This window comes from Staurois parvus, unplaced genomic scaffold (genome assembly GCF_062004578.1).
Source record: "Staurois parvus isolate SC_StPar_1 unplaced genomic scaffold, SC_StPar_1.0 ptg000682l, whole genome shotgun sequence".
In the NCBI taxonomy this organism is placed as follows: Eukaryota; Metazoa; Chordata; class Amphibia; order Anura; family Ranidae; genus Staurois; species Staurois parvus.
Window position 1 is genome coordinate 5,879,485 of NW_028318478.1, and position 18,323 is coordinate 5,897,807.

An 18,323-nucleotide genomic window follows, 5' to 3' on the forward strand; every position below is an offset into this window, starting at 1 on the left:
TCATTGATAAACAAGTTCCTGATCTGATCATCAATATATTTTATTCTACATTTCTGAGGTTTCACTGACATCACTCTAACTTTCTTATTTAGTTTAATTGCTTTTATTATTATTATTATTATTATTATTATCCTACCTTATAATTTATACAGCTAGATTCCTATGCATTGTGTATACAGATTACAGCCAACTTATTTTTATGTACACAAATAGAATACAATAAAGAAGAAAAACTAGAGACACCACCAGTGTCTCTATAACACCGAGAATCAATATTTAAAATTTCCCTTTGAAACACAACTCAACCAACAGCTATTTGACAGCTCTGAGCCTCCTGCAGAACAAAAACAAAAAAAGAAAAATGTAATAGTATGCAGGCCATAGATGGGTCGAAAATCGGCCGATTTTTCGGCCAAAAATACAATCGGCCGATTTTCAGATCATTAGTGGGCTATTTGGTCGGCCGTTTTTCGGTATTTTGGCAGATTTTTTTTTTCGGTAAAGTTGGAAAAAAAATCGGCCGATTTTGCCGATCGGCCGATTTTCGCGGCAATGATGGGCAAATCGGCCGATTTTTTACCGATAAAAAATCTGCGCATGAGCAGTGACCTGCAAGAGGAAGACAAAAAGAAGGAAAAGAAGAAGAGGAAGAAGAAGAGGATGAAGAAGAGGAAGAGGATGAAGAAGAAGAGGATGAGGATGAAGAAGAGGATGAGGATGAAGAAGAAGAGGAGGATGAAGAAGAAGAAGAGGATGAGGATGAAGAGGATGAGGATGAAGAAGAAGATGAGGATGAAGAAGAAGAAGAAGAAGAGGATGAGGATGAAGAAGAAGAAGAAGAGGATGAGGATGAAGAAGAAGAAGAAGAAGAAGAAGAGGATGATGATGATGAAGAAGAAGAGGATGAGGATGATGAAGAAGAAGAAGATGAGGATGAAGAATAATAATAAGAAGAGGATGAGGATGAAGAAGAAGAAGAGGATGAGGATGAAGAAGAAGAAGAAGAAGAGGATGATGAAGAAGAAGAGGGTGAGGATGAGGATGAAGAAGAAGAAGAAGAAGAGGGTGAGGATGAGGATGAAGAAGAAGAAGAGGATGATGATGATGAAGAAGAAGAAGAAGAAGATGAGGATTAGGATGAAGAAGAAGAAGAAGAAGAGGATGAGGATGAAGAAGAAGAAGAAGATGAGGATGAAGAAAAAGAGAATGAGGATGAAGAAGAAGAAGAAGAAGAAGAAGAAGAAGAGGATGAAGAAGAAGAGGATGAGGATGATGAAGAAGAAGAAGATGAGGATGAGGATGAAGAAGAAGAAGAAGAAGAGGATGAGGATGAGGATGATGAAGAAGAAGAGGATGAGGATGAAGAAGAAAAGAAGAAGAAGTAGGGTGAAAAATAAGAGGAATTCCAGTCCAGCAAAAAGTGTTCCTGCAGAGAGCTCCGCTATTTCTTTGACAGTTCTTTGACAGTTCCTTGACATTTACAGCGGTTGCAACATTGTATCTATTTGTTTCCGAATAAAAACATCTGTATCCTAAATGGAAACAAATAGATACAATGTTGCAACCGCTGTAAATGTCAAAGAACTGTCAAAGGAATAGCGGAGCTCTCTGCAGGGACACTTTTTGCCGGCTGTAGACGGGATGAAAATCGGCCGATTTTTTTTTTTACCATTGATGGTAACGTCGGCCGCTTGAACGACCGATTTTTCGTTTTTTAAAAGAAAAATCTGCCGTTTTTCTCCCCGTCTATGGCCTGCAGTACTTTCATCAAACTTGTTTGACGTCCTTGAAATGGTAACTGACATCCACCCACTACCAACTATCCTAGTAAACTGACCAAGGAAAGTGATTCTAAGGCCATCCAGAATAGGAATATTGCCAAAATAATTGTACCTGGTCAAAGTTAATAAGACCCCTGACACCTTCTAGCATAATATCAAATGTAGCCATAGCTAGATAGCTGCTTCTTTTCTGTAAAATAAAGCTGCAAAATAATGTCCTGTCAGTACATAATAATTTGAACTGCTGGCATAAAAGAAAAGCTCTAGACCTAATACATTTATTAAATGTCTCTTTTTCATACAAGTGGTACATAAGTTGGTGAGTTTAAATGGATGAGAAAATGGAGGCATGAAAATCTCACCTGGCAAACTCAACTGCACATATATTTTCATATAAAAATACTTTCATCCTTGGCAGTTCTGGCAGCACTAGGGTAAAATCCCAACCACGGCACTACCTGTATGCTCTCCCTGTGCCTGCATGGGTTTTCTCCCACATTCCAAAGATATGCTGGTTAATTGGCTCCTGTCTAAATTGCCCCTAGTATGTGTATGTATGAATGTGAGTTAGGGACCTTAGATTGTATGCTCCTTGAGGGTTATGGAATGATGTGAATATACAATATAATTTATATGTACAGTGCTGCGTAAATTGATGGCGATGTAAGTACCTGTAATAAATAATAAACATAACATATTTACCAGAAATGCAAACAGGAGAGCATATTGTTTGATAACTCTGTGTTGCGTAAAATCTAATAAAAAGCTCATGTTACCTGGAGTGGAACTCCTCACATCTCATCTTGGTGGTCTATAAAAGGACCTCTCCAATGACCTTCAATTGATGCAAGTTAACCAACACATTTTGAGGGACAGGACCTCTTCCTCAGCAGTATCCTGCATGTACCCTTGCTTTTCTTTAAATAATCCTGATTCAGTACACTACCGACAATCATTCCCTCTGCCCCATTCACAAAGATCTCAAAGGTGTTGCACAAGGCCTGTGTGCTCCCTTATTTGCATTTTTAGTGTTGACAGAAAATTTCTCCGATCTGGAGAAAGCAGCAAAGCCATCAACAATTCTACAACACCATTGGAAATGGATTTGTGTATAAGAACTTTCTAGCCATGTTCCTAACTTATCTCATTTATGCTTGAGTACTGAAAATGTTTTTGTTTTTCCTTTTATATGACTTCAGCTTTAAATGGAACTTCAGGATATATTTTTAAAACAGTATGCTTACCTCTAATGATGACTATCATATGAACACATTGTTGCTGTTTACTGCAAAGCATTCTGCAAATGGAAGAGAAGATCCTATAATTTTTCATTGCATTTGTCATTTCATTTTGGAAGACTGAATATTACTTTACCACACATTGGTCAGAGTAAAGGTCTCTGCTTATCTTGACCTACCAATACCTTGGGGGTTAATGCATTTTTTGGCTCTTTTTCAAATTTGTTGAAGAGCCAACACCAAGCTTTGATATGTACAATTTAGAATACAAATACAGAATATAACATACATATATTTCGTGAGAGATTTGAAGTAAGCATTTTTCTGATTTAAAGATTTTGTTGCATATTTTAAACTCCTTGTATTTGCCATTTTTTCATATTTAAGCTAGCTAGGTGCCCTTTACTGAGGCTAAAACTTCTCATCTTAAGCATATTATATGTGGAATACATTATTTTAATTAAGTCTAGGGTGATTTGCTTTCCTCTGAGATCCATTTCACTGAGCAATTAGAGACCTATTGATAGTAGTACATATGAATATTCAGAAGGGTGTCAATTAATTAACAGGCAAAAGAATCTTGTTTTAAGTACCCAAACCCTTTATTGCTAAGAAAAATTATAAGGGCTTTTGCCAGTGTGTTGGATTAGTGAATGTTTTACTGTGCACTCATTTACCTTCATTACAAGATTAGTTGCAGTGACCTTTAATTTATCAATTAAAACCTCATTAGTTTGTACACAATATACATTTTTCTATGATCAGTTTTAAATTTGTTGCACTAACATTCCATGGCTTAAGAGCACCAATACGGGCTATGTAAAAGAGACATATATATTCTAGTTTCTGTTTCAATGTGCATAACTTATAGAGATTATAGTATATGTACTATCCCAATAAATCATACTGTCATATAATTACATGTATTAAATGATAACTGCCAATGTATTTGGTTTTAGTTTAGAAAATTTACTCTGTGGAAGGTTTTAAGTACAGTACTTCATGTTTCCTTTTATTGTGAGCTGTTGAAGTGTACTGATGAAGGCTATAAATCAATTCTGCAGTCATAGCTTTGTACAGATACTGTAGGAGATGGTCCATATTGAATCAAGGTGCATTACATGTGTAGCATTACCCTTGTAAGGGCCGGTGGATTTGGTTTGGGTCCCCCTATGCTCTATATGGCCAGGGAACATTTTCCACACTTGTACCTTCAGAGTCAGTAAACAGTTAATGAGCTAGTTTTAGTTGTTTTTATTAAGGGGTTAACAACTTGGATGGGGTCTAGGGGTATAAAGGATTCCTGAGGAACTTTAGAATTTGAGGATGAACTTCTTAGCAACTATATACAAAAATGGGGACTAGCAAAAATATATAACCGTCCCTTTAGGCAATGCTGTAGACCCTTTTTGGTGTACCTTCTCAGACCCCGGATGAATCATCTGGCTGTAGTAAAGGTATCCATGAGCAAGAGGTTCCAGAACAGGGGCGGACTGACCATTCCGGAACTTGGGCACTGCCTGAGGGCCTGGGGTCAGTAGGGGGCCCCATGAGATGCCCCTGGTACCTTTCATAGGCTTTTTTGGGTGTGGTTTGAGTGTAGGCGAGGACACAGGGTCCCCATGATACCCTATTGCCCAGGGGCCCCATGAGTTGTCAGTCTGCCCCTGTTCCAGAAGCTTGCAGTTAAGCAGTCCTGAATGAGGAAAAGTTGGGTATTGCACCTGACCGCCCTCTCCCCTTATCTGGCCCAGGGAGTGTAGGAGTATTCACACTGTCCTGTCCTGTTAGCATGGTGGGTTGGTAGCTGCTTTCAGGCCTTTTGCTGGGCTTGCTCCTTCCCTGCTGCTCAGGATGTCTTCCCCAGGAGACTTTAGGCAATGAAGATCCACTTGTCCTGCAACTAGCCTGTAGGTAGGCAGCCCTCCCTGGGGCCCCCTCCCAGGCTCCACACTCCAGCCTTCTCTCAATATATCTTCCACCTGACTGCACTCTCTCTTCCGGTTCTGTGATATTTGAAGGTTTTCTTGGTCACCATGCCCAGCCTCCTGCCAGGGGATTGGCCAGGGTCCCTCAAACATGAAGATCTGGGCTTCCTCCCCTCCTCCTCCCCTGTTCTCCAAAGTTCTCCAGTTTCTGGAAGGGAGAGAGGGTTCCAGAAAAACTAAACTGTAGAATCACCCAGCCTGTCCTTAGGTGAACACCTGCCTCACTCCCAGGCTGACTCATCCCGGGCTGCTATGCAGCCTCTATCTAACAAAAAAGCCTATCTAATTAACCTGGAAGGTGTTACACATGCAATGCTGTAATGTGTGCAGTGGCTAGTTTATGTCTACAACACAAAAAAACTGCAACCGTTTGTATGCATATGTCTCTTTTAAAGTAAAACATTATAAAAGTGTCCAATAATTTTTCTTTTATTTAGGTTCTTTATAAGAAGAGACTTTTTGCAGCATTACGCTCACATGTGAATGTGATGTCCTCCCGGCAGCCATCTGCATTCCAGCTTGGTTTCCATCACAGCCTCTGGACGCTGGATGCTAAGAGCGTGGAATCGGGAGACCTAGCTCCCCCAGCAGCCCTCGCTCCTAGATGACATTCTACCTTCTCCATCAGCTTCCAGAACCTCTTAAGGACGATGTCCATCTTGAGATACATGCCTTTCTCTATTGTTATCTAGTGGCTTACCTATTTTACCTTGCTCAATAAAACAACCTTCTAATACTGCAGTTAGTTTGGCGCCCCTCTCTCCTTTTCTTGTAATCAAGCCAAAGCTCCTTATATTTCAAAACCAACTATAGAAATCTGTGAACATGCTTTAAAAGAAAAAAGATGGAACACACCAAACTTGAGAACTTTTAGGGTTCTTTGGCTGTATGGATAAAATTTAAGGGTACCTAAAATCTATATTTTTTTTAACTTAGCGTTTTACATATAAACAAAATAGTCTGGAGCCCTCCCTGGAGGTGAGACAAAAAAAACAGCTCTGGCTTCTCTCTGCCTCAATCTTTTGGGCTGAATGATGCGTAATGTCAATCAACCTGTAAGACTGAGGAAAGACTATGAGTACAGGGTGTCATGACCCTTCCCCCTAGGAATAGTGCCTTGAGCTCACAGTTATTGCTGAAACAGAAATTTCTTCACATATCTGCACCTCTCTATTTCTATATTTTACGTATTCCACAAAATAATGTTTTTTTTTGCTTTTCTTTTGCTGTTTATATTGTCGGTTTGTATAATTTGCTCCTTATAATTGCATTTCTCTTTGCCTTTTATCTATTAACTTTATTTTTGCTTTCTACTTTCTTAAAAGAAATTAAATGTATAATAATATAATATAATATAATATATGTCTGGCAAACCAAACAGAGGCGTGAGCTGGAAGGAACAGGAAGTTGACATTGCCATACTTATCACAGCTTCCTTGTGACTTATTCATTATTTCACTTGTGGTGACTAAATTTTAAAAATCATTACATTTCTTTCCTAAATACCACTTTGGGGCTAGAAAAAGTGTTCATCTTTTCAAGTAACTGCATTAAATAACACAGTTTATAAGGCATAGCATTAACACAGTAGTTTGGGGTTTTAATCATAATGTTATTATCTGACAGTAAATCTGTTATATGTTTACCTCCTGTAATCTTTCCAGATAAAGTGCCAGTTAAATAGTTAAAAAATACCACTTTATTAGGTACACCTGTTCAATTGCTTGGTAGCACAAACTGCTAAACAACCAACCACATGGCAGCAATTTAATGTACCTAGATGTGGCAAAGACGACTTGCTGAAGTTAAAACTGAGCATCAGAATGGGGGAAGTAAGGGGATTTAGGTGACATTGATTGTGGTATGGTTGTTGGTGCCAGACGGGCTGGTCAGAGTATTTCAAAATCTGCTGATCTACTGAGATTTTCACATACAACCATCTCTAGGGCTTATAGAGAATGGTCCAAAAAAAAGAAAATATTCAGTGAGCTGCAGTTGTGTGGATGAAAATGCCTTGTTAATGTCAAAGGTCAGAGGAGAATGGGCAGACTGGTTCAAAATGATAAAAAGGCAACAGTAACTCATGTCAATATGGACCAAAATCTCTGAGGAATGTTTCCAACACAATGTTGAATCTATACCACAAAGAATTAAGGCAGTTCGAAAGGCAAAAGGGGCCCAATGCTGTACTAGCAAAGTGGCCGGTGAGTGTTTATAACATTGTGGAGGTGCTTACAAAAGTAAGCTTTTTTCATGTAGTGTAACCCCTTCCCAACAGCTGCTGGCAGCCCTTTAAGTGGGTTTAATGCTGGGTGGATTCCTGATCATGTGACCACTGCGATTGTCTCTTACAGTGGCCATGTGATTGAGAGACTAATCCACATGGTTCTCAATCAGAAGCTATGACCAAGAGCTGTTTGAGACTGCCTGGTCAATGTACTTGGAGCATGCAGTGAGCACACTCTCTGCACATACAGTATACTCAGATCAGTATGAACGCTTATATGTGGCGAATGGGCATTCAATTCCACTTTTTCTGCCACTGCATATCTGCATTGTGCATTCTGGAAGAGGATGAACCTTTTATAAAGAAGAAGAAATTCAGTTGCTGTAACTGCTTCTAAATGTTAGTAGGATCTGGACTGTGTTTTTTTACCTTTTAATATATAAAACTAAATGTCTATCCAAGACTACTTTGTTCACTGACTGATAGCTAGTAAAATTTCACTGCAAAACTAATAACCTTGTTACCATATTTCAAAAAGTGGAAACATAATGGATCTCCCAGCAGGATCAACAGGTAAAAAATTATATTAGTGCTGTGTTAATTCTAGAGACTAGGGATGAGATTTGGATCGGCCAGTTTACGCTACACTCCTAGTCTACATAAAGTACCCAACGCTATTTCCCCAGCTAAAAATAAAATTAAAATATATAAAATGATAATGCAGAAAATATATAATATAAACTGCAAAAATCATCTTGTGATAAGTGACAATATTTGAATTAGTGCAAAATACCAAAAAAGTGCAATGAAAACTTCTGAATCCACTATTCTCAGTGATTCCATGAAAACAGTAAAATACAGTTAGTTCAATAATACACAAAACTTCCTAACTAATAAGTGAAAACAGTCTTTGTGTCAACACTTTGGAGGAGATTTACTAAAATTGGTGCACACAGAATCTGATGCAGCTGTGCATAGTCAAAAATTACCTTTTAGTTTGTTCAATTAAGCTTTGATAATAAAACCTGGAAACTGATTGGTTACTATGCACAGTTGTGCACCAGTTTTAGTAAATCTCCCTCCCTGTGAACAATCCATCATTATAGCTTTCACCTCTTTTGTGCCAAAAAATGCTAGAGACACAGCTCACCAGATTAACATGGCCTCTTTTTTCTAAGTATGTCTCAATGAACTCCACTTATGTGCAATTCCACATCTCTTGCTACACAAATACACCACTTGATACATTTATCTTTATCATGGCTCCTTATGTTTAAGCAAATCTGTATAGGTGCCACTCACCATTATGTGTCAAATATAAAAAGAAAATCCTATTTTATAATACTGTTCAACACTTTATTAAAAAGAACAAAAACCAATACAATCACATTTTACAAGTGCTAGAACCTCAGTAAGCATGTGGTCTCTTCTCCTGAATCGTACCAAGCCACATGCCCTGCAAACAAATAAATAAATAAACACTTATGTGCCCCCCGAAAAATCTATATCAGACCTTTATCCTAGACAGGGGTAAGCTATTAATTTTGAAGGAAGAAGAAAAATAAACAAAATAATGAGGTGTCTGGCTAGCCAGGAAAGGGAGATGTGGAGTGACAGGGGAAGGAGAAAGTACCTAATAATAAAACTACAGTCTCTACAATTAAATATTTTTTAAATAAAAGAAAAATGTTGTTAGACGTGTATCAGATGCATACTGATGATCTATCCCTTGATGAGTTCTGCTTGAGAGAGAATACCCTTGATATGGTTACCAGCCATGCCTTTAGCAGTGGGGTTTATTGGGCCAATTGCTAATCCTCAAAGTAATGTAAGTATTATTTAATAGGTGTTAATGATCCAATAAACTTATTAATTTTACCATTGTTCCAAGACATAAATTATATGACATAGGTGATAGAGCATTTAAATCAGGCATCGTATTACTGACAAGTCAAGTAAGGGTTCACCTTAAACTGTGTTGTCCAGGTTAGTTCTATCATTTTATTTGCTGACAACAGTTGTATGGCAATAATTTTTTGCCTCATTTATAGCTCTTAACATCATGCACAGTATGTTCCCCAAGTTTAAAGTTCCAAGATAATGCTCTACTTTTTTTTAATTTTTGAAACAAGTGCCCACTGTAACAATTTGGTTGAGACACATGGGTGACATACAAATATAAAATACTTTAAATGACTGACAAGTGTTATTGCCAATAACTATTTAATTGTCAGTAGGTAAAACACTTGTCTAAATATCCTAGGGATATTGTTTTCTTAAAAACACACACAGTTTCCCAATGAAGATGCTTAATATTAATTATTCATTTTCAGGAAAGTAAAAAAAATGAAATTACAAAGTCAACTAATTCTACTGAAAGAAAGTTGATCAAATATAATATTGAATATGTAAAATTCAGTCATATGCAAACATACTTCAATAAAAAAGGAAGCATGTTAAATATTATTTGAAAAGTCACTTTTATTTGAACAATAACAGAGGAATTCTCCCCAAAAGGTTAGAAAGATAAATATTAAATCTGCTTTCACAAAGGGAGCTGCAAAACAGATATGAAATTAATATGCATGCAAAATTAATTAGCAGCATTTCATGACATCAAAACAAGTACTGGGATACTAAATACCTTCTGGGCATCTTAAGCATATGCTAGAAATATAGTTTAATTGACTAATTACATAAATTAGGCATTAACTTTGCCACACATCAACTGTAAAATGTATCTTAATTAATTCTGAATATATTACAAAACCAATGACATGATGGGCTCAACCCATAACGAAGAAGGAAAACTTTACATGTCGATTCTTGCCAAAATGTATGCTTCCAAATCATCTGTAGAATAACATAAAACTATCTTATCATGAGATATAGAATTTTTTTGCCACAGGCATTTTGTGTAACATATAGAAAGAAAGCCTAATTAAAATCAATTACACATCTGAAGATTAATTAGTTTCATATACATTTACACCAAATGATGCATGGTCTGTTTATCATAGTGTTCTTCATTGTTTACTGCATTCATCATGTTTTGTTGTTCTTTTCTAAATAACATGGTTATTTTGGTAAATGTCTATTAATAAAATGTCATAGAATATGTGTTTATCTTGTTTCCAAGTTAAATATGCATTGCAGTTCTATTTATTTATTATCAAGGATGAGTATGATACACTGAATACTGATGTAGTATTTTGCATAACAAGACGTTTTATACTGCTATGTTCATGGCTTAATGCATTATAAAATATACTAAAGGAGCTGAGAATCTTCATTCAAAAATAGTGTAAATATTTTCTCTAATTATCCAAACTTGTGCAAAGCAAATTCCTGTTCAGCAGATACTGTTCATATGATTGGATGGTTGAAGTGAATATTCCAACAATTGTTTAAAATGAGGAGTCTCAACTCCATTTGTAAATAAGTTCAAAGGACTCTTATTTCCATGCAATGTAACCTGTTCCATAACATTCAAAAACTCTGGCATATTCTTTTGACCATTCTAAGGTTTATGGTTTTTGAATGTTGATGGCCACTAGATCTGCGCCCTGTGGCTCCAGCAACAACGCCACCAGCAGGTGACCCAGGTCCTGACACTGGCACCTAGCAACATTGAAGCCACCGGGTTGCTAAATGTTTGTGCTTGGAGCAGTGCTCTTTATTAGTCCTTAGGATCGCAGTGTATATTTACATTTACATAATTGGATAGTTGAAGTCAATATTCACAAAATTTTTTAGAAAGAAGATTCTTAACTTCTTTAGTAAATACATTCAATGGACTCTTATTTTCATGCATGTTCAACTTGTTCCATAGCTTTCAAAAACTCTGATATAGCTTTTAACTATTCTAAGGTTTATGGTTTCTGAGTGTTACATGCATGAAGGTCAAAGGTGCTTATTAGGGATGGGTTTCAGGTTTTGACCGATGCAGGAGATGGAGATGCTGGCTGACATAAGTGACCAAATATGGTCATAGCCATAGTAAGTCAATAACTTCAGCTATATTCCCCCCACTTTGTTTGCAAACAAGATACAACCCAGTGATCTGTCAGTTGCAGCTGGGTAAGTGTCAAAGTAGATGAGCCGGTGCGTCATGTGTAAAGTGGAAGTGTAATTTATCATTGCTGGTGACTAGAGATGAGCGAATCGAACTTGGCGAAGTGGAATTCGTTTTGAATATTAGGAAAAATTCGATTCGCATCGAATCTGAATTTTAGCAAACTTTGGATGCACGAATCGAATTTTCCCCGATCAGCCGGCAAAAGTGTCACTGCAGAGAGCTCCGCTATTTCTGACAGTTCTCTGACAGTTCTGACAGTTCATTTACAGCGGTTGAAACATTGTATCTATTTGTTTCCATTTAGGATACAGATGTTTTTATTCGGAAATAAATAGATACAATGTTTCATTGTAAATGTGAAGGAACTGTCAAAGAACTGTCAGAAATAGCGGAGCTCTCTGCAGATACACTTTTTGCTGTACTGGAATTCTTCTTCTTTTCATTCTTCTTCTTCTTCTTCTTTTCATTCTTCTTTTCATTCTTCTTCTTCTTTTCATTCTTCTTCTTCTTCTTTTCATTCTTCTTTTCATTCTTCTTTTCATTCTTCTTCTTCTTTTCATTCTTCTTCTTCTTCTTTTCATTCTTCTTCTTCTTTTCATTCTTCTTTTCATTCTTCTTCTTCTTCTTTTCATTCTTCTTCTTCTTCTTTTCATTCTTCTTTTCATTCTTCTTCTTCTTCTTCTTCTTCTTTTCATTCTTCTTCTTTTCATTCTTCTTTTCATTCTTCTTCTTCTTCTTTTCATTCTTCTTCTTCTTCTTTTCATTCTTCTTTTCATTCTTCTTTTCATTCTTCTCATTCTTCTTTTAATTCTTCTTTTCATTCTTCTTTTCATTCTTCTTCTACTTCTTTTCATTCTTCTTCTTCTTTTCATTCTTCTTCTTCTTCTTTTCATTCTTCTTTTCATTCTTCTTCTTCTTCTTCTTTTCATTCTTCTTCTTCTCATTCTTCTTCTTCTTCTTCTCATTCTTCTTTTCATTCTTCTTCTTCTTCTTTTCATTCTTCTTCTTCTTCTTTTCATTCTTCTTCTTCTTTTCATTCTTCTTTTCATTCTTCTCACATCTTCTTTTCATTCTTCTTTTCATTCTTCTTCTCATTCTTCTTTTCATTCTTCTTCTTCTTCTTTTCATTCTTCTTCTTCTTCTTCTTTTCATTCTTCTTTTCATTCTTCTTCTTCTTTTCATTCTTCTTCTTCTTCTTTTCATTCTTCTTTTCATTCTTCTTCTTCTTCTTTTAATTCTTCTTCTTTTCATTCTTCTTCTTCTTTTCATTCTTCTTCTTCTTCTTTTCATTCTTCTTTTCATTCTTCTTCTTCTTCTTTTCATTCTTCTTCTTCTTCTTTTCATTCTTCTTTTCATTCTTCTTCTTCTTATTTTCATTCTTCTTTTCATTCTTCTCATTCTTCTTTTCATTCTTCTTTTCATTCTTCTTCTCATTCTTCTTTTCATTCTTCTTCTTCTTCTTTTCATTCCTCTTCTTTTCATTCTTCTTCTTCTTCTTTTCATTCTTCTTCTTCTTTTCATTCTTCTTCTGCTTCTTTTCATTCTTCTTTTCATTCTTCTTCTTCTTCTTTTCATTCTTCTTCTTATTATTTTCATTCTTCTTCTTCTTCTTTTCATTCTTCTTTTCATTCTTCTTCTCATTCTTCTTTTCATTCTTCTTCTTCTTCTTTTCATTCTTCTTTTCATTCTTCTTCTTCTTCTTTTCATTCTTCTTCTTCTTCTCTTCATTGTTCTTTTCATTCTTCTTCTTCTTCTTTTCATTCTGCTTCTTCTTCTTTTCATTCTTCTTTTCATTCTTCTCATTCTTCTTTTCATTCTTCTTTTCATTCTTCTTCTCATTCTTCTTTTCATTCTTCTTCTTCTTCTTTTCATTCTTCTTTTCATTCTTCTCATTCTTCTTTTCATTCTTATTTTCATTCTTCTTCTCATTCTTCTTTTCATTCTTCTTCTTCTTCTTTTCATTCTTCTTCTTCTTCTTCTTTTCATTCTTCTTTTCATTCTTCTTCTTCTTCTTTTCATTCTTCTTTTCATTCTTCTCATTCTTCTTTTCATTCTTATTTTCATTCTTCTTCTCATTCTTCTTTTCATTCTTCTTCTTCTTCTTTTCATTCTTCTTCTTCTTTTCATTCTTCTTTTCATTCTTCTTCTTCTTTTCATTCTTCTTTTCATTCTTCTTTTCATTCTTCTTCTTCTTCTTCGTCGTGCCCCGTGACTGCCCAAATGAGTGAAGTGTGCGGTGATTCTAAGATCGACGGCACTCATCTGCATGTCATACTGACTGACAGTATTATTTCTCTTCCCCAGCAGACTCCAAGGGCATTTAAATTAAAGGTACAGTGTTCTGCACTAATATAAAGGCTCTCTGAAGCCTAGAAACCCTTTTAATAAGTTAAATTCGCGGCGAATAAATTCGCATCGAATCAAATTTCTCCCGCAAATTCGGCGAATCAGCCGAATCGAATTTTTGAATAATTCGCTCATCTCTACTGGTGACAATGATGGATTTACACATTTGGAGAAACATTTTTTGTTTTGTTTAACTTTTTTTTTTAATTAAGGACTTATCAAATGTTTGTGTATGTATATTTACATCGACTATCAAAAAGAACAGGGAGCCGTAGGCAGACGAAGAACAGCATCAGCTTGTCTCCTTCCAAGCCAAGTCCTTGCCACCTTCCACAGGCTTAATGATAGTGGTCATGATGAAGCTCATGGGAGAGTGAATTGCATCAGAGGGATATGACTTGGAAGGAGACAAGCTAAAGCCATTCTTCTACACATGGTGATTACGCTGGCAACTAGTGTGTGATTCCCTATTCTCATTTGCGGCAGGCTGCACAAGCCAGCTGTAAGAGATGCCAAATGCAGGTATCTAACAGGGAAGACCAAATCAGAGTACGGTATATATTTACGTTTACATAATTGTTTGTTATTGAATAAGGGGTACCATATACCCCTTACTTATTCATACAGGAGGGGGAGAAGCCAGTTAACAAAGGGCCCCTTATCTTAAAGATGCTTTCATATTCCAGTAAGCCCCCCACGGACCCCCACATCCATCAGGCCAGGGATGTAGGAAAGAGGTCCCTGTCTCTATCAATATGAGGACATGCATTGACATATGTTTGGTATTGATGTTTAGGGGTAACCCACTTTTTTGGTACAAGGTCCCCTTTAGCCTCCATATCAGACCCAAATCAAGGATAAGAGTCTTGCATTGATTATGGGGGGACCCTATTTTTTTTTTCTGTGATCTCCCCTACAGTGTCTCTCCTGTAGGATGTGAAGGATATGCTGCAGCTAAGTTGACATGTGAAAGAAAAAAATGGCATTTGTGGTAAATGAAAATATGCCGCTGGCTTTTTTGGGAGGACCTCCCAATAACCTGCTGGTTTGTTTAAAAAAAAAGAAAAGCATGGGGTCCAATGCTTTTTTTTAACAAGCCAGCAGGAAAATGTAATTTACTGCAAATGCCATTTTTTTCCCATAATATCAGTTTTGCTATTAGCTTTGAAAATGACCAGAATAGATTTTAAAGATTTGGCTCCCATTTTATTCAGTGTGGCTTGTATTAACATTCAAACTCAGAAGGAAGTTTCCTACTGATTAGTTTATTTCTGAGGTTGGGGGGTTGTCTGAAAGCCAGTATTGGTGGTTGCTGGAATATTTCTTTCAGAGTTCCATCCTCTGTTATGATGGGTTGTAAATCTTTGAATATTTTTCTTATCCCTTCTAGTGCTGGGTTGTATGTGGTTACTAGAGGTACATGGTTGTTTGTTTTTTTCTCCTTGTACTGAAGTAGATTTTCTCTTCGGGTTCTCAAGGCTGTGTTTATGCTGTTGTACCTTATCCAGTGCAGAAAATGTAGCAAAGGATCTTATGTTGGCGAAACAGGACAGAAGTTGCAAACAAGAATGAATTTGCACAGACATACCATCAAGGAACATAAAGAAGATGACCTTTGCACACCTGTGGGACACCATTTCACACAACCAGGCCACACTTTGGGAGACCTCAATATTTTAGATCTTAATGGAAATTTCAAATTCATTCAGGAAAGAAAAACTTTTGAACTAAGAATGATAATTCTATTTCACACAAGAGATAACGGCCTGAATTTAGACATGGGATTCCTCAATTATTATACAACAGTTTTATGACTATCAGCTCAAGCATGACTGCCTCTGCTAGTGTTGTCTCCCCCCCCCCCCACCAGACTTTGCTTTTGCTGTGTCTTATCTTGTTTTTTTTTTTCCCAACCCCTACATCTCTTCTAATATTCTGCTAAATCTTTGTTTCAGTACTGCTTAGACCTGAAGAAGGGGACATTCCTTGAAAGCTTGTCCTCAAAATTGTATGTTAGTGCAAATAAAAAAAGTATCACAGACAGTACTCAATTGTTCCTGGGCTAAAGGTTTGATATACATGAATAAAAGGTGACCATTGTAAGCATCCCTGGTTTGCTTCAGACTTTAACTGCTACTTTCCCAGGAAAGCTTTGTCTGTTAAAGGAAGTTGAAAAATTACAGAATTACTGGCTGGATCACCAAGTGAAAATAAATGAAAAAGCCCCCAAAAAAGAAACAAATGCAGTCACCGCATATAAGAAATGGTAAGATGCAAATAAATGTATTAAAATTTTTGGGTTTAATACCTCTTTAAGGGATGGGGAAATCTGAAGGAGGTATGCTGCAATGTAAATGTATTCTTTGTGTTCTTAGACTGGCAGTGCTGTGGAATACTGTATATTTTACCGTAAATGCTTTCTTACTTTTTTAGCAATAGACAGCTGAATTTAGACACAACAAGGATCTAGGCAGATTACAAACTTTGACCTCCCTCTAAAGCTGCATTCCCTATTTGCACCCAGTTCACATAGTCCAGTGCATATTAAAGTAATGGCATACAGTATATGTGCTATATGTGAAAAAAGCATGTGTGCTATATAGCCTTTCAATTATAGATCACAAAAAAACATAAAGCAGAATTGATGCTCCCAATATAAAAGTGTACACATTGCATCAGATACCCTTGGTGAAGTCACGTAACTAGTGACACAACACTAGAAATTCTGAGGACCCTCTGCACACTGGTATATACCCTTCCAAGCAGACTCTGCAATAAATAGGAATATATAGTTCACACATATTGCAATGCATGTTTAAGCTGGCCAAATGCGTCAAAGTAATCCCTCCATGGCCAGTCCTACTGTGCTCTGCCAATGCAAATGCTACTGTGGACAAAATGCCAACATAGGGGAAAAGACAACGTGGGGGAGAGCTACCAGGTTTAGGTCTGGCTACTGACCCAAAATACAACAAACAAGATATACCTGTGCTCAGATCTCAATAGCTAGTACATGCATTTATCTATCAGGTGCTAAAGGGGTGTAACCACATATTACCATTAGAGATTCTGAAGGACCCTCTGTACACTGGTATATACACTTTCAAGCAGACTCTGCAATAAATAGGGATATTTTGTTCACACATATTGCAATACATGTTTGTTTGTTTTTTTTAGTGACACAACAGGTCGGGTGGAGACAGTGAAGTCACTTCTGGTCATGCGCAAACCACATGTTTGGTGAGATTCTCCATGTTTTTGTTTGGAATACTGCTAAGAGTTTTCTTACCCTGTGTGAGTGCATAATGATATTACAAAAAAGCTTTTCAATTCATTACAGGGTATGCTATGAGAACTTTCCCCTTCTTTTGAGTCACACTTTATGGAAGACAGCAAGATTACATCTCTTAAAGAGACCACGCATAAGAAGCAGCTGCTAAGGACCAGAGGTGGAAATGAACAGATCAAGCACTAACCCCTGTTTGAGAAATGTAACAGAGAAATTTGCACACTGACAAAATAGAGGCATTTACAATGCGTAACTACCTCTTGGCTGTGCTGACCATATTTACCATTTTAACCCCACAGTGTTTTACTGATTTACATATTTTTATTTTTCAAGTACATCAACTGCAAAGTTAATTGTATTTTTAAAAAAAACAGTTTATTTACAATCTGATGTATAAGAGTAGCAATTATGAAAAGTGTCATCTGTTGATTAGGAGATATAGTCAATGCATACAAGTGACAGAGTTGGGAAAAAAAGTCATAGTTTGATAATCCATCTAACTGTTAAATGTCTATAAAATGATGTTTTGACTTTGCCCATATAATCATTGTAATATTTAAGCAAAATTATTTAATTACAATAAAGAGGTATTTTTTTCTAAATTAATGGTGGTCATCACAGTGTGACTATTATTGGCAGTATCATAAAGGGAAAGGGACCATAGTAAGAATCCATCTTGGAACCATAATGTTCAGATTTAGCTGTGGACAGTTAGCCATTGACACTGCACCACTGTCCACCACTCAATGTGTAGGATCTGCATTCCACGTTCTTATAGAATGATATAGCAGATAAAGAATCAGTACATTGGGATATTGGGCAATTTCATAGACAATGAATGGGCACATCTGACAATATAAGGATAACAACTGATACATTATATAAACATATCAATACATAAGTGCAAAATAGAGAATAAAAAATGCTTCAAATAAAGTGCATATGCCTTTAAATTGATAAAACAATTCAATCAAAAATGTGTAAATCCTCCATGAAGTGATGGTATAAACTCCCTTAGCAATCCACAAAAATAAAGTGCATGTGCCTTTAAATTCATCCACCACTTATTAAGTAATCGATCATATACACATTATATCACCTAATAAATAAATACAAAATGGTCACATAACAAATTTAAAATAAAGTGCATGAACCTTTAAATTAATGCATTAGAGCAAAAACACCCAAATATGCCACAAAAACGTTCCATGTGCTGATGGTGAAGACCCTTTTATAGCAATCCACATATGCATGTGCCTTTAAATTTCTCCAGTGCAAAAAACTTCAACTAAAAGAGTCCTCTACAAAAATGGTGTGAACCCCATATTGCAGTCCGTGCTCTTCAATCTCATGTCCTTCCACAGTGCTCTAATAAA

At 36.4% G+C, this 18,323-nt stretch overlaps 1 long non-coding RNA gene across 1 annotated transcript in view; it reads left to right on the top strand.

The window, feature by feature from the left end:
* Positions 1-5,726, top strand: part of LOC149447564 (uncharacterized) — a 96,867-nt gene extending 91,141 nt beyond the window's left edge. The window contains exon 3 of the long non-coding RNA XR_016305853.1: positions 5,445-5,726. This is a non-coding gene — a long non-coding RNA (uncharacterized LOC149447564). The remainder of the gene's footprint in view (positions 1-5,444) is intronic.
* The last annotated feature ends 12,597 nt before the right edge of the window (positions 5,727-18,323 follow it).